Raw genomic sequence first — 14,909 nt, 5'->3', positions numbered from 1 at the left:
GGAGGTTAAAGACACTCGTGCGCTCCGCGCCCCCTACTTCCCCCTCCCCCCCCCCCCCCGCAGCTACCTGTTGCTGGAAAAGAAGGCCTCTTGTTCGCTGAGGCTGCCGAAGCAACTCAGTTCTCGAGTATTTCCTACCTGTTGTGACATCATCGACCCTCCCAATCTTTCTCTTACCGTTTTTTGTTTTGTTTTTTTCCTTGCCTGGCTCTGACTTATGATCAGGTGCTTAGCTGCAAGTGTCCCCGACCCCAACGCAAGATCGCAAGATCCCGCCGGATAGTGGTCGAGTGAGCGCCGCTACCCAGGGTAGGGGTTTGTGCTTGGCCGCGTAGATCACTTCCCACAGCAGAATTGGATCCACTTATGGGATGCAGGACGAAAGGCTAAGACAACCAGAAAAGCCTTCTGGTTTGGGATGAATGATGAATTAGGCGAATATGAGATTCTGTGGTCTAGAGAGGTTTGCCCAATTCTGTGAAGTGTGTGGGGATTTGGGGGAAAGCTTAGAATGGAAGGAACAGGAAGCTTAGAGTTGAAGGAGGTCACCAGATGAACAAGGGGGAAGGGGAAGGCGTGAATGGCATTCAAAACAGAGAGAAGGGCACCTGAGAAAGCCTGGAGGCATGCAGTAGCAGAGTGAGTTTTAGTGTCAGCAGGCAGTCTGGAATGAATGAAATGCAGGGTGAGTGTGGAAAGCGAGGAGGTACAACAGCAGATGGTACCAGGAGTCAGGTCATGGAGATGTGAATTCCGTGTTGAAGTTTAGAGATTGATCCTGAGGGCAGGAGCTGGGTATGGCTCCCAATTGCAGGAGCTGAGGTGAACTCCCACCAGATTTCTGGCTCAGACCATGAGGGGGACTGGGTAGCCAGCTGTAGGGCGCAGCAAAGCTAGGGGGGAAATGACGTAGTAAAGATCTGGAAGGCAGCTGGACCCTTAGGTCCGGGCCTCCCTATCCCTGTAGTAACACCCCACACCCACCCTCTCGAACCAGCCTTCCTACCTACCTACCTGCCTACCTTCTTTCTTTCCTCCCTCCCTCCCTCCTGGATTGGATTTGCGCTGTGCCATCTTTGTTTGCCTGTCTTCCTTCCCAGTGCTGAGTCCAGTGCCTGGCACACAGCAGGCATCCAGTTAACTGTTTCTTAAAGGAATGGAAAAGACACAGGGAAGAGAAAACCCAAAAAAGTCCTTTGAAGAGAAACCCTGGGCCTAGAAAGGAAAGGGGGAAAAAAAACCCACAAAAAAAACAGTTCCCTGATGAGGGAGATTGAAAGGCTGCCTCCTACAATCTGACAGTGCTCAGTTCAGTACAGGCTTCCTGCAATTAATTGGCTCCTCTGAAAGGAAAATAACCCGTCTCTCTCAAAGGAATTTTCCTCTCCCCTGCACCTCGCAGAATTTCCATCGCTGAGTTTCTGTACTTTCTTGATTTTACAAGCAATCACACCACCCACACCAGTCCGGCAGTCAGGTCCTCGGAGATCAAGAGGGCTGAAAGGGGTTGCCAGCTTCCATCTTTGGACTTTGCAGTGAGAACACTCCTTTGGAACACCTCGTTCCAAAGCCGAAACTACAGGACTCCTACTTGTTCCTGCGGACAACTCATCCATCCTTCAGAAGACAGTGTGTGCGGGAGGGAAGCGTGGGTTAGGGTGTCAGAGGAATAGCTCCTGGAAGGCCAGATTAGCCCGGGGATGTGGGGAGTTAGAAAGGAAGAGGCTGTTGCTAGGCCACCAGCATGTACCCCCTCCTCCTCAGGGCTGTGCTGGAGAAAAGCTGTGAACGTCTACAGGGAATGCAGATGCTCCCGAACGCAGGCCCTGGAGAGGCAGAGCAGGAGCAAGTCCTGGGAGGCAGGCACACCCGGAGGCAGACTGCCGCCTCTTCGCTTGTAAGAGCAAGCGTGGACAAGCCCCTTTTGAGTGTCCTTTCATCCTTTGTGATACAGGCAACAGGGTAACAGTACTTGCATCAAGTACTGTTGTGGGGATTTAAAGATCCTTAAAAAGAGGGGCGCCTGGGTGGCTCAGTCTGTTAAGCATCCGACTTCAGCTCCGGTCGTGCTCTCGTGGTTTGTGAGTTCGAACCCTGCGGCAGGCTCTGTGCTGACAGCTCGGAGGCCTGGAGCCTGCTTCGGATTCTGTGTCTCCCTCTCTCTCCGCCCCTCCCCTGCTCACGCTCTCTCAAAAATAAGTAAATGTTTAAAAAAAAAAATTAAAGATCCTTAAAAAGAGATAAGATCCATATGGAGTGCACTTAGCACATGAAGGGCATGCAGTCATCATTAGCTATTCATTTGGGACCTTTACTAAGGAGCTAAGTCCCTGTGCTGTTCTAGGTTTTTAGGCAGCAAGCAAAGGGTAAATTTGTCCTTGAGGAGGGTTTCTTTCTAGCTGGATAAGTAACTGTGTTTGCTCATAGGTGGTAAGAAGTGATAGGGAAGAAAGATAAAGCAGGATGGAGGGTAGAGCGTCCAGAAGGGCCTCACTGCCAGGTGGGGGTGACGAGTGACTTGTGTAAAAGCCTAAAGGGCTAAGGAAGAGCGTCGAGGCAGAAATGGTCATTGCGGTGGCCCTGAGGTGGGCGTGCCTATTGCTTTGAGGTCATCTGGCTGGTGAGACTGGAGTCCTTCAGAGGAGGAGCGGTGGTGAGGAGGCGGGAGAAGTGAGCAGGCCACTCCCCCAGGGGACCTTGGCCAGGATTGCCCATTTGCTCTGCTGAGAGAGTGGAGCCACTGGAGACTGTTGAGCCCCACAAGTGACATGGCCCAACTTCCATTTTAACAGGCTCCCTCTGGCTGACATTTGGAGAACAGACCCGAGGGGCAGGAGTAGACGCAGGGATCCCCGGTAAGCAGAGGTGGTGGCATTAGAATCGCTACTGGCTTGGAAACCAAAGTTCTTAGGCAAAGAAAAACTATGTAGAAACAATAAGAACTCTTGGTGCTTAGGCGGCCCTAGGTACTGAGCCTGCCTCCCAGCACATGGCAGCCTCGTTTGCAGCACCACTTGCTGAGACTGTGCTGCTTGGAGGGCACCGACTGTCGCCCCACGGCCATTAGCTCATTCAGTCCTCCCGACGTGGGGGCTGTTCCCAGTCTCCACAGGAGGAAACCAGTCCTGAGAAGGTCAAGCCTCCGGCCCCGCTCCCCATCGTCTTTTTCCTTGCCGTGGTAGGGAAGTTGGTAGAAACCACTTCAGACAGGGAAACAAGAGAAACTGAGGCTGGCACTCCCCATGCCTTGCGGAACCGCGCTCTCCGCCAGGCCTTCCAAAGGCACACTTGAAGGAGCAGAGTGGGGGCCCCCTCTCTCCACACCAGCACCGGCAGCAGCGGTCAGAAGGAGCCCGCAGCCCTCCCGGCGTCTGGGTAAAGATCACTGGGCCCTCAAACTCACCCCGGGCTGGGGTCAGAGAAGGAGACTCCAGTTCACACCGTGCTTCCAGAGGGAGGCACCTTGAAAGGAGGGGGCTGCGGCTGCCTGGGAACCCAGGAGGGTCGGGATAGGACGGGGGTCGGGGTGGGGGAGAGCAAGCCTCACGGATTCGGTCCCTGTCCGTACGGGCCCCCGCTCTTACCTGCTGGCCAGATGCCTCTGAACGTCCTTTTCCAGCCACTGCTGAAAGAGTCTGTTCCCTTCCCTGGAAGGTTCCTGCTCTGGGAAGGGTGGTGCCCGCCCCCCCATCAGCTGACTCACCCAGATGGACCCAGGTAAAGGCCCCGAGTGTGTGTAAACATGGCAAGTCACCAGGCCCAGAGCAGGGCTTGGGCCTCAGTGCAGATGTGGAGGTGGGGACAGGGGCACACAGCTGCCCTTGGGAGGGGTAGGGACCAAGACTTCTGGGCCTTGAGGAAATCAGAATTGGATTGGACACCCCATCCTACTGAACACGAGGGTGGTTTGATGGGTCTCCAGGGTCTTTAAAAATGGCCATAACTTGTGACCCAGGGTTTCTAGGAATTTGTTACAATAAACTAGGCACAGAGGTCCCAGAGCCCATCACCACACTGCTTGTAAGAGGGAAATCCAGAAATCCCAAATGCCCATCACTGGGTCTGGTTAAACAGATCCGGGCTTTCAGAAGGTCACAAAGCTGTTAAGGTCTTGTAGGGGAAGACATGAGGAAATGTTCCTGCGACACTGGCAAGATATTGAAAAATCAGTATTGTGATTCTGGGGCGTCTGGGTGGTTCAGTTGGTTAAGCGTCCGACTTCATCTCAGGTCACGGTCTCACGCTTGTGGGTTCGGGCTCTGTGCTGACAGCTAGCTCAGAGCCTGGATACTGTTTCAGATTCTGTGTCTCTCTGACCCTCCCCTGCTCACCCTCTCTCTCTCTCTCTCAGAAATAAATAAAACATTAAAATTTTTTTAATAAATAAAATCAATACTGTGATTCTGATCTTGTATTTGGTTTTCATGGGTTGTTTTTTTTTTTTTTTTTTGAAAGTGGATACGCGCTGCCAGCAGTCTGGGAGGACATGTACTAAACATCTGGAAGGCAGCTGTGTATTCCAAGGTGCGGAGGGTGGCATGGGTTTAGTTTTTAAAGTTAGTTTTTGCTTTGAATGCCCATTTTTATTAGGCGCGGAGCAAATTAACTTTGTTTTGAAGAAGAATTCAGGGGCGCCTGGGTGGCTTAGTCACTTAAGTAGCCGACTTCGGCTCTAGGTCATGATCCCACAGTCCGTGAGTTTGAGCCCCACATCGGGCTCTGAGCTGGCAGCTCAGAGCCTGGAGCCTGCTTTGGATTCTGTGTCTCCCTCTGTCTCTGCCCCTCCCCCACTCACGCTTTGTCTCTGTCTCTCAAAACTGAATAAATGTTAACAAAAATCTTTTTTAAATAATAAAAAAAAAAAACTAATAAGAATAGAAAGGAATTCAGACTGGTCTTCTCCAGGAAAAACAACTAAGGGGCCGGGGTGGGAGGTGCTCGTTTTCTCGTACACTCTTCTGTATCTCTTCAGTTTTGAAAGATCAGAGTGCATTGCCTATCCCCCAAACGAATAACATCGAACAGCAGAGGGGGGAGGAATTCACCTTAGGTCCTGGTGGCTTTGGTTGGACACAGGTGCCTGTCACACTGGGCGCCTGGGGAGGGCCCAGGGACCTGCGTGCCGGGCAGTCCCGTGAGGAATGACGCAGGGCCCCCACCCAAGGTGGGGTGGGTACCGAGACCGCTCACCGGACAGGCAGGCTCACGTCACAGTCCCCATGACGAGCCAGGGCAGGGCTGCACTAGCCTCAGGTGTCAGTCACATCCTGACCCGGGGACCCAGCTTGGTGTGCAGCCTCCCAGAGGAGACGCTGCCAGCCTCGGGGGCACTTCCAGCCAAGAGTGCTGCACAGGAAACAGATGAGGAACTGTGGCAAGGAAGGCAGTCGCCACCAATGGGGTACTTACTGCCCCCTGTGTTTGAAAGGCAGCATCTCGGTGGCGCATGTCCTCCCTGCTTAAGTAGGTGTGAGAGGCAGCGAGCCTCTCAGGTCACACAGCTGGAAAATGGCTCCAAGGTCACGTTTTCTCTGCAGTGAGACAAATGCCACTTGCAGCTGAGGCGTGGACATGGGTGCTGGGCCCATTTGAGGCCAGCACTTCAAAGCCGAAGTAGAAAATAGCGATTCTAAACGAACCACGTGGACCACTCCCCACCCCCCACTTCAGTTCATTCGGTCACAGTCTGAAAGGGTCTTTGAGAGGAAGCCAACCCAGAAGAGTAAGGGACTTGCCTGTGGTCGCACAGCGCGTCAGAACAGAGCTGGGGCAAGAGGTCCCCTAACCCCCACCTTCCATGGTGTTCTGGCCGCCTCCCTTCCCCTCCTCTCCCCACATCCAGCCTCCTGGGAGGAGACCCCGTGGGCATGCCCCCGCTCCCAGTCGTCAGCGGCTCCCTACCGAAGGGTCAAGACTGAACTCCCAGACTGGACACGGGGCCTCCCATGGCCTGGCCTGTTACTGCCTTTTTAGGCAGAGCCTCTACCCCGACCTCATGAACGTCACACATCCACCCCCGTGCCTGCCTGCTACTTCTGGAATGCCTCCCCTGCCCCACCAGACCACTCCTCTTCCAGGAAGGTACCCGGGTCATCCGCACCCGCGTGGCCTTCCCACCCCCCGAGCTCTGGATCGGACTCTGTGTGCGTCAGGCCGCCAGTTAAGCCCAAAGCTCCTTGAGGGCAGGGCCTAGTTACTAGATCTCTAGCGGCTATTTTCAGAGTAAAAATGGGAACCTGTGCTCCGGCCAGGATATATTTCTGCGGTTACACACATTTGTATGAACAATCCTCAGAAGTCTAAAACACGCGTATGCCGATATGCAGTATGTGCTTGGAAACCCCCTAACAGCACCCAGGCAGGCCTGAGTAATCAGCCACTGCCACCCGGACTTGCCCGTGGGGTGAAACCTCTGTGCCCCCCCGGAGGGCAGGGACTCAGCTGTGGGGCTCTCGTCCCTAGGGCCTCGCACCGTGCGCACAGTAGGTTCTTTGAAGCATTTGCTGAATGAATGAATGAATGAATGAATGAATGCCCCTCCATCAGTTCCAAGTGCAGTGGCTCACCCTTATTTAATAACAGATGGGCTGCTGGGGGCATCCGATCTGAGGCTCAGGTCTGTGACGCTGAGCACGTCGTTTGCGTCTCAGAGCTTCCGTGTCCACACCTACAGATAGAAGTCGTGGTACCTGCTCTACAGGCTCATCCTGAGGATTAGATGAACCGGGCATGCTCCCAGCCTACGACCCAGCTCACTCAGCAAATGTGAGGTTCTGACTTCCTCGTGGGATTGGTCTGGCTGCAAGTTACAGGAACACAAGTCATCTGGTTCAAGTGCGCTTCCTGGAAGGAGGAGGAATGGTTGCTGAGCAGAGGGAAGCACCAGCTGTATACCCTGCCCTTGGAGTGGACTCTGGATGGTGGGGCCCCACCGCTGGCCCCACGCCACTGACTGAGGGCTGCCAGAGCTGTTTGTGGGACTCCTCTGCTTGCCTGGCACTGGCCATAACCCCGTCTCCAATTCTTCCCAGCAGCTCCCGGATTTAGAGAGTGAAGAACCTTGCCCAAGGCCACACAGCCTGAGCGGGAAGGCCAGACCTTGGTCGTGAACTGAACAATGCTGCCTGGTGTCCGAGTCCCCCGTTCCTGAGCTACTGAGTCACAGATGGGTGGGAGCTGGCGGCTCTAGTGAGACAGAGGGCCAGCGGGCTGACGTCCCACACTCCCTCACACTTGCACCCCACTTAATCCTACCCAGCACCCCAGCCTCCCTTCCTGAAAACACCGGCACCTGCTGGAGACCTCAACCTCTAACACCCTCACAATCCCCCAAAGTGATACTGTCTGGATGTGGAACCCCAGTCTGCCTGGATTCAGAGCCCTACTCAGGCCATGTGCCCTTGCACAGGTGACTGTACCTCTCCGTGCCTCAGTTTCCCCACCTGAGCAATGGGGAGAATAATTTCACCTTGCAGTTATTAGCACAGATAAAGTACTTACATAATGCCTGGCCCATGGGAAGGCTGAACTAAATTTGGACTATTATAATACCTATGTTATCGGATTACTGCCCTGTCGAAGTGAGAAAAAAAGTATCCATTACTGTTATAAAATATGATCAAAGATGAACCCTGCAGAAATTATCCGCATCCTTTCTGGAATGTAAGTCCAGGTTGGACTCACTGAGATGGTTCCTGTAGAAGCTTCTGGGGAGAATGAAGCTAATGTCAGGGATCCCACTACTGCTGTTGGCTCAGCCATATGGGCCACCACTGCCTCCATTCTGCTTCCCAAGAGCAGTGCCCCCCCAGCCACAGCACAGACCTCTGGGGGGGATATGTGTTAAGAATACAGATCCCACGGGTGCCCGGCTGGCTCAGTCGGAAGAGCAAGCAACTCTTACTAATCATGAGGTTGTGAGTTCAAGCCCCACGTTGGGTGTGAAGATTACTTAAAAACAAATATTTTTATATTTTATTATTATTTTTTTAAATGTTTTTATTTATTTCTAGGAGAGAGAGAGAGAGACAGCGTGAGCAGGGAGGGTCAGAGAGAGAGGGAGCCACAGACTCTGAAACAGGCTCCAGGCTCTGGGCTGGCAGTCAGCACAGAGCCCGACGCGGGGCTTGAACTCACGAACCGCGAGATCATGACCCAAGCGAAAGTCGGACGCTTAACCGACTAAGCCACCCAGGCGCCCCTAAAAACAAATATTTTTAAAAATACAGATCTGGGGCGCCTGGGTGGCTTAGTCGGTTAAGCGTCCGACTTTCGCTTGGGTCATGATCTCGCGGTTCGTGAGTTCAAGCCCCGCGTCGGGCTCTGTGCTGACTGCCAGCCCAGAGCCTGGAGCCTGTTTCAGAGTCTGTGGCTCCCTCTCTCTCTGACCCTCCCTGCTCACGCTGTCTCTCTCTCTCTCTCCTAGAAATAAATAAAACATTAAAAATATTTAAAAAAAAAATACAGATCCCAGGGGCCCCTTCAGCCTTGCCACACCCAACCCTGGGAGTGGGGTCCAGAGATCTGCATTTGACTTCCCTCTCTGGTGATTCTGACATAAAACGTACAAGCACTACTACTCTGCTACATCTTCCCAACCCAGTTTCTTCTCAGTCCGATGCCAGCAATGTGCTGGGCACGGGACTTCCCATCCCTGACCCTCCTCTAACCCCCAAAATCTACCAAAATGCGACCTCTGGAGTGTTGCAACAGAAAAGGAAACTAAGGCTCGGAGGTATGCTGTGGGCCCAGGGTCACGCACTCGGGAAGTCACAGCACAGGGATCGTATCCCAGAACCTGCCTGCTTCCCCCCTTGCAAATGTGTGTCCCATAAAGGCGCTCGTGCTGCCCTGGGCCTGGGCCTGGGTCTGATCTTGTCATTTCCCACCAAAAGCTGGTTGCTGCAGCCAGGCTTCAGCCGGAAGCACAGAAAGAGCAACCAAACACACAGGGAACTTGGGGGAGGGGAAGGCCAGCGGTTCAGGGAGCAGCCTTAAAAGATAGGGTCAGCACTTGGGTGTGGGGGAGCGGAGTCAGCGGGGTTTGTGGTTGCAGTTGGCCGGCCGAGGGTTCCTTAAGCAGGAAAGGAACTTGCTGAACAGCACTGGGGAGCCAACGAGCTCTAAGAGTCAGAGAGCCCAGCTCCGAGTTCTCATGCCTTCAGCCCCTTGCGTGGGGCACTGACTGGGTGACCTGTCCTGCTGACACCCAGCCGTGGTCAGTCCCTGCAGACCTCTGTCCTTGATGACTACACCAACTGGAGGGAAGCATTACCAGAATGGGTCTGTCTGTAGACCCTCCCAAAGGCCCTCGCTGCAAAGCATGCTGATACACTGGGGCTCTTCAATTGGAAGAATCATTAGGTGGGGGACTCCTCTGACACGGGAAGGGGATTGAAAATAGAGCGGCCAATAAAAATGGCAGCTGTCCATTAAGATCAGGGGCGGGGCAGCCCCCGGTCATTGAGGGCTACTGTGCCCCAGCCACTGCGTCGAGTGGTTCACACCGTCAGCTTCAATCTCTAGCTACAGGAATAATGCTCAGTTTACAAAGGAGAAAGCTCAGGCTCATGTGAGTGGTGGTCACACTATTGACCCCAAGTCCATCAGACATGTGGCCAGGGCTCCTGACCACCTGTGCATATGTGACTGAGAGTAGCCCACAAAGCCAGACTGCACGCTTGCCTGTCCCCTGCCCCATGCATGCCTCCTAGGGCAGAGGAGGGTAATCCACCCAGCACCCTGAGAGGGGCATGGGGCTATTATTGCCCCATTTTGTAGACAGGAAACCTGAGGACAGTTGGGGTGCTTATCTGGCTCACGGGGTAGCCAGTGCAGAGCTGGGGTCTCTCCCCACTGGGCGGCTCTTACTCTACCTCATATCCCTGCTGCCCTTCTGCAGGCTGCATGGAGATCCAGGTGGGGGAACCCCCCCCCACATATGTTTGCCTGGCACAGCGGTAGCCCTGGGGAAGGCTGTGGGGGGGTGGGTACAGGTGTCCTGTACAGGTGGAACTTGGACAGAATGAAGGTGAAGAAGGCTCTAGGATGTATGTTCAGAGCCCCACTTCCCTGGCTGTCTAGTTGCTCTCCTTCATGGCTGGAGAAAATGATCCCCATCCCCTCGACCTACCCAGAGATCCCTGTTTCAAGACCCTTCTGTGACATACCTGATACCGCGGGCCTTCCCTGGCTGGGCACAAAACCACGTGAGACACTGGGGGCACCTTCCCAGAGAGTTCATTTTTTTTTTTTAAATAGTTTATTGTCAAATTAGTTTCCACATAACACCCAGTGCTCATCGCCACAAGTACCCTCCTCCATGCCCCTCCCCCCTCCCCCCCACATCCATCAGTGCTCAGTTTTTGTCAACATTCAAGAGTCTCTCATGGTTTGCCTCTCTCCCTTTCCCCCACCATTTCTGCCCTTCTTCTCCCCCTTGTTCCTCCGTCAAGTTCCTCCTAATCCTCCTATACGTGCAAACATATGATATTTGTCCTTCTCTGCCTGACTTATTTCGCTCAGCATAACACCCTCAAGGTCCATCCATGTTGCTACACATGGCCAGATTTCATTCTTTCTCATTGCCATGTAGTATTCCATGGTATAGATAAACCACATCTTCTTGATCCATTCATCTGTTGATGGACACTTAGGCTCTTTCCATGTTTTAGCTATTGTGGAGAGTGCTGCTATGAACATTGGGGTACATGTGCTCCTATGCCTCAGCATTTCTTTATCCCTTGGGTAAATTCCTAGCAGTGCTATTGCTGGGTCATAGGGGAGTTCTATTGTTAGTTTCCTGAGGAACCTCCACACTGTTTTCCAGAGGGGCTGCACCAGTTTACATTCCCACCAACAGTGGAGGAGGGTGCCCGTTTCTCCACATCCTCACCAGCATCTCGAGTTCTCTGATTTGCTCATTTTAGCCACTCTGACTGGCGTGAGGTGGTATCTCAGTGTGGTTTTGATGTGTATTTCCCTGATGAGGAGGGATGCTGAGCATCGTTTCATGTGTCTGTTGGCCATCTGGATGTCCTCTTTGGAGAAGTGTCTGTTCATATCTTCTGCCCATTTCTTCACTGGGTTGTTTGTTTTTTGGGCATGTAGTCTGGTGAGTTCCTTATAGATTCTGGGTATTAACCCTTTATCTGATATGTCATTTGCAACTATCTTTTCCCCAGAGAGCTCATTTTTATAGGACGTTGTATGAAGCGTTCATCATATGCTCCATCTCCCCACTCGTCACAATCTTCACGCTCACCGTGTACAACCTACACTGTCCAGGATGACGGCCAGTGCTGCGGACAGGACAGCTACAGCCCAGGCGGCAGGAGGGAGGGGGCGGGACGGGAACAACACCTCCAGCCGAGTCTGCCTCCTATAAGAAGCCCACCTAGAAGTAGACCTCAGCCTGCCTGGGCAAGAATCTAGATGCACAGCCACACAGCTGCGTGGGGAGCTGGAGGGTGGAGTCTGGAGGCTGGGCTCGCTGCCGGATAACACGGGGGTTCTGTTAGGAAGGAAAAAGGGGACCATGGGTATTGGGTGGGCAGCGAGCAGCCTCAGCCACTCATGCCAAACGTGCTAAGATCCAACACCGGGGCCAACCGTGTGTCACCCTGGTCCCCACCGGTCCCGAGGCACCACACAGAGTCGGCTGGGGCATGTGCAGAGACAGAATGTCCTCTGTGCCGTTTCTCACTTCCACCTTGGGTTTGCTTTCTGGAGATTTCTGCCAGTAGGCTGGGTCACACCACAATAACAAACAGCTCCAAATCCCGGTGGCCCCTAACCCTATTTCTCGCGCACATGGCATGTCCATATAGTGCTGGAGGGCTCTCAACGCTTCTCATTCCAGAACCCAGGGTCACAGAGCAGCCACCATCTCAAAAGCTGTCAATAGCCACGGGGTCTCCACCTGAGATGACAGGTGTCACTTCTCATACTTCCTTGCCCATGGCTAGGCGCATGACCCCACTCCATCTCAGGGGACAGATAGGTGTCATCCCACCACAGCCTGGAGGGCAGAGCATGGGAAAGAATACGGACAATGGCATTAATGAGAACCTCAGGCCTCTGTTGGGGGTGTCTGTCAGGCAGCTGTGGCCCCCAGAGCTCAGGTGGGGGTAGCAGCTCTGCCCTGGGGTACTGCATGCAGCCCAGCTGGACCTACCTCGGGCGAGAGGGGGCTGGAGAGATGGAACGACACAATGTCACAGAGCCTGGGGCTGTAACGCCAGACAGTCCTAGCTTCCAGTTCCAGCCGGGAGGCTCACGCTCCGCGTCTGTAAAATCAGAACAGCATTTCCCCAAATGTGGAGTTTTAGTGATAATTACATGGGGAAACGTGCCTTTGGACTCCCCGCAGCTTTCCCTGGATAGGGATACTTTTTGGTGGAAGACCTTTCGGCCCGCTAAGCCCTTTGATGAATTTGGGGGAGTATGAGAGCACGAGCTTGGCTGACAGTGGCCTGGGGGAGGCGCTGGGGAGGGGCGCTTACAAAAGCACAATGTAGTCCCAGGATTCCTTTGGGAATGACTTTATTTGGGGTGGCTTTGAAAGGGTCGATGGCGATTATGGGGGGGATCCAAGCACACTCCCTCAACCCCCTTAGAAACTGGGAACAGATCAACTGTTCTGTGTAACAGAGAAGATGTGGGGGGTCCTGTGGCAGTCCACGAGACCAGGGGCCAGACAGAAAAGGGTGCAGGGGGAAGGAAGGCAGTGTGATGGACGGCGGGTGCCAGGTAGAAGAAGAGGAAGCCCTGGGAACAGGAACGTGGCAGGAGGGTACTCTAGGAACAGGGCTAGGTTCTGAAAGCCCCAATTCCTCCTCACTCCTTAAATCTTGAGTAAATTTCCTCTGTTGACGGGAGGCTCACTCCTGCACCATTGGCACGCAAAGCCAACCTGTGGCCACAGAAGCCCCTCTGCTTCCTGGGGCCAGGGGTGGGGAGTACCCATAGCAAAAGCCAGTCGTGGTCCTGCCTAGTGCAGAGGGGACAATCCTGGGGCTGGGTTTCCCCTCTGGAAGATTCAAATCGCCTTCTGAGCAGAGAAATGGGGCAGAGGGCAGCACAAAGACAAGAAAGGAGCATCTCAAGATCAGGTGTTATCTGCTGAATCTGTGTGTGCACAACAGTTTTGCAGATAAGATAAACTGAGCCCAGGGGATCAAACAACTTTCCCGTGGTCCCCTAGCCAGCCAGCGGTGCAGCCACTGTGAGGGGCCACACATGCCCTCCCATGCCCTTAGAGGAGGGAGGCTGGGACTCAGAGGGGGAAGGCCTTGCTCAAGGTCACACAGCAGTTCAGCAGCAGGACCAGGATGCAGGGACTCCAGATCCTGGTCTCTGCCGGCTGCTGGCCTGGGAAAGCTGCCCAGCCCTTTCACCCACTTTTTGCCTCGTGCCCGCGAGAGGTTGAGCTGCGTAGTGGAGGCAGCATGTTCTGAGAAATTCACTCAGGCCCAGACGCTGGGGGGGAGGGGGGAGGGCCAGCATTCTGGAAGTCCACCCGAACAAGACAGTCTCTGAAGATAGACGTGCTCAAGGTGGGGTGCCAGGCAAGGTGCCCGCCCTGTGCACCCGCGATCTCAGTTAACCCACAGGCAGCCCTGGACGGTGGGCTTCTCCACTGTTTTCTGTGCGTCCAGAGACACTGGGCCGAGTAGGACTGAGGCCCCAGGACTCGCGGTCCAGTGCTCGCGTCCCTGGGCGGGCACTGGCTTAGGGAGGGGCTTGGCGGAGCGCCCGGAACGGCAGGGGAGGGCGCCCCGGGCCGGATGCTCTCCCTGCCCCGGGCCGAGCTGCTCCGGCGGGCGGATTCCGGATTCCCCTGGCGGGCCAGGGCAGGAAGGCGCAACAATGGGGAGCCGACGGCGGCTGGGAGCCCGATTCCGGAGCCAGGGTGCGGCCCGCCCCGCCCCCAACACTGTGAGAACGGGGTCCCTGCTCGGGGAACCAACGAGATTATCGGATGCCGCCATTTGAGCCCTTACTGGCTGTCCGGGACCTGCTTCAAGCGCCTTACCTGGCTTATCTCATGGGAGCCTCACCTCACCCCTGTAATTTAGCCCCAGTTTACAGATGAAGCGATGCAGGCAGAGTTTAAGTAAAATGCCCAAAGTAAAGAAGAGGTGACAGTGAGATCTGAACCTAGGCGATCTGGCCCCAGATCCTGAGCTCTCAGCTATTACACACGCGCACATGCACACACACACACACGCGCACACACACACACACACGCACACACACACACTCACTCATGCCATCTACATACCTTCTCGTATATTTTCCTTTTCACTTACATCATCGACAGCTTTCTATGTGATAAACACAGCCCTCTGTGACCCCAGTTTAAAGTCCTGACATGCTAGGAAGATCTCGTCCATGTACCCCACCCCACTCCATCTTCCCCACCCTCTTAAGGGGCTTGGATTCCCACCACGGGCACCCTGTCATTGAGTTAAGGTCGGCTTCCTCTAATTTAAAATGATGATGACCGTGGTGGCACCAAGGGGTGGACCAGTGGGAGCTTCACCCCTCCTAATGTCCACCAGAAGCCCTTTTGCCAGCCACAGAGAGGCACCTTCTGGATAAAATTCGCTTAGTATGCAAACGAAGCTTAAAGGCAGGCTCCCTGCTGCACCCCATTAGATTGCTATCCCCAAGCCCCTTCCACAGAGAAGTTGCGGGGACAGCCTGATTGGTAGGTTCATGCTGACCAGGTTTCCTACCTTGAACACAATATGTGGTGGACATATTGCAGGTTTCTTAGAATCTAGTCCAGTGAAGACTTGGAGCCCCGGGCCACGGAAAACCTGTAAAGGCCCAGCCTGCCTGGGTGGTAGAATGTCCAGAAAGGACAAGGCAGCTGGAGCTGGAAGAGGGGCCAGCCTGGGGCT

This window comes from Hyaena hyaena, unplaced genomic scaffold (genome assembly GCF_003009895.1).
Source record: "Hyaena hyaena isolate Hyena2069 unplaced genomic scaffold, ASM300989v1 scaffold_131, whole genome shotgun sequence".
Classification (NCBI taxonomy): domain Eukaryota; kingdom Metazoa; phylum Chordata; class Mammalia; order Carnivora; family Hyaenidae; genus Hyaena; species Hyaena hyaena.
Note: the sequence above shows the minus strand (reverse complement) of the source record.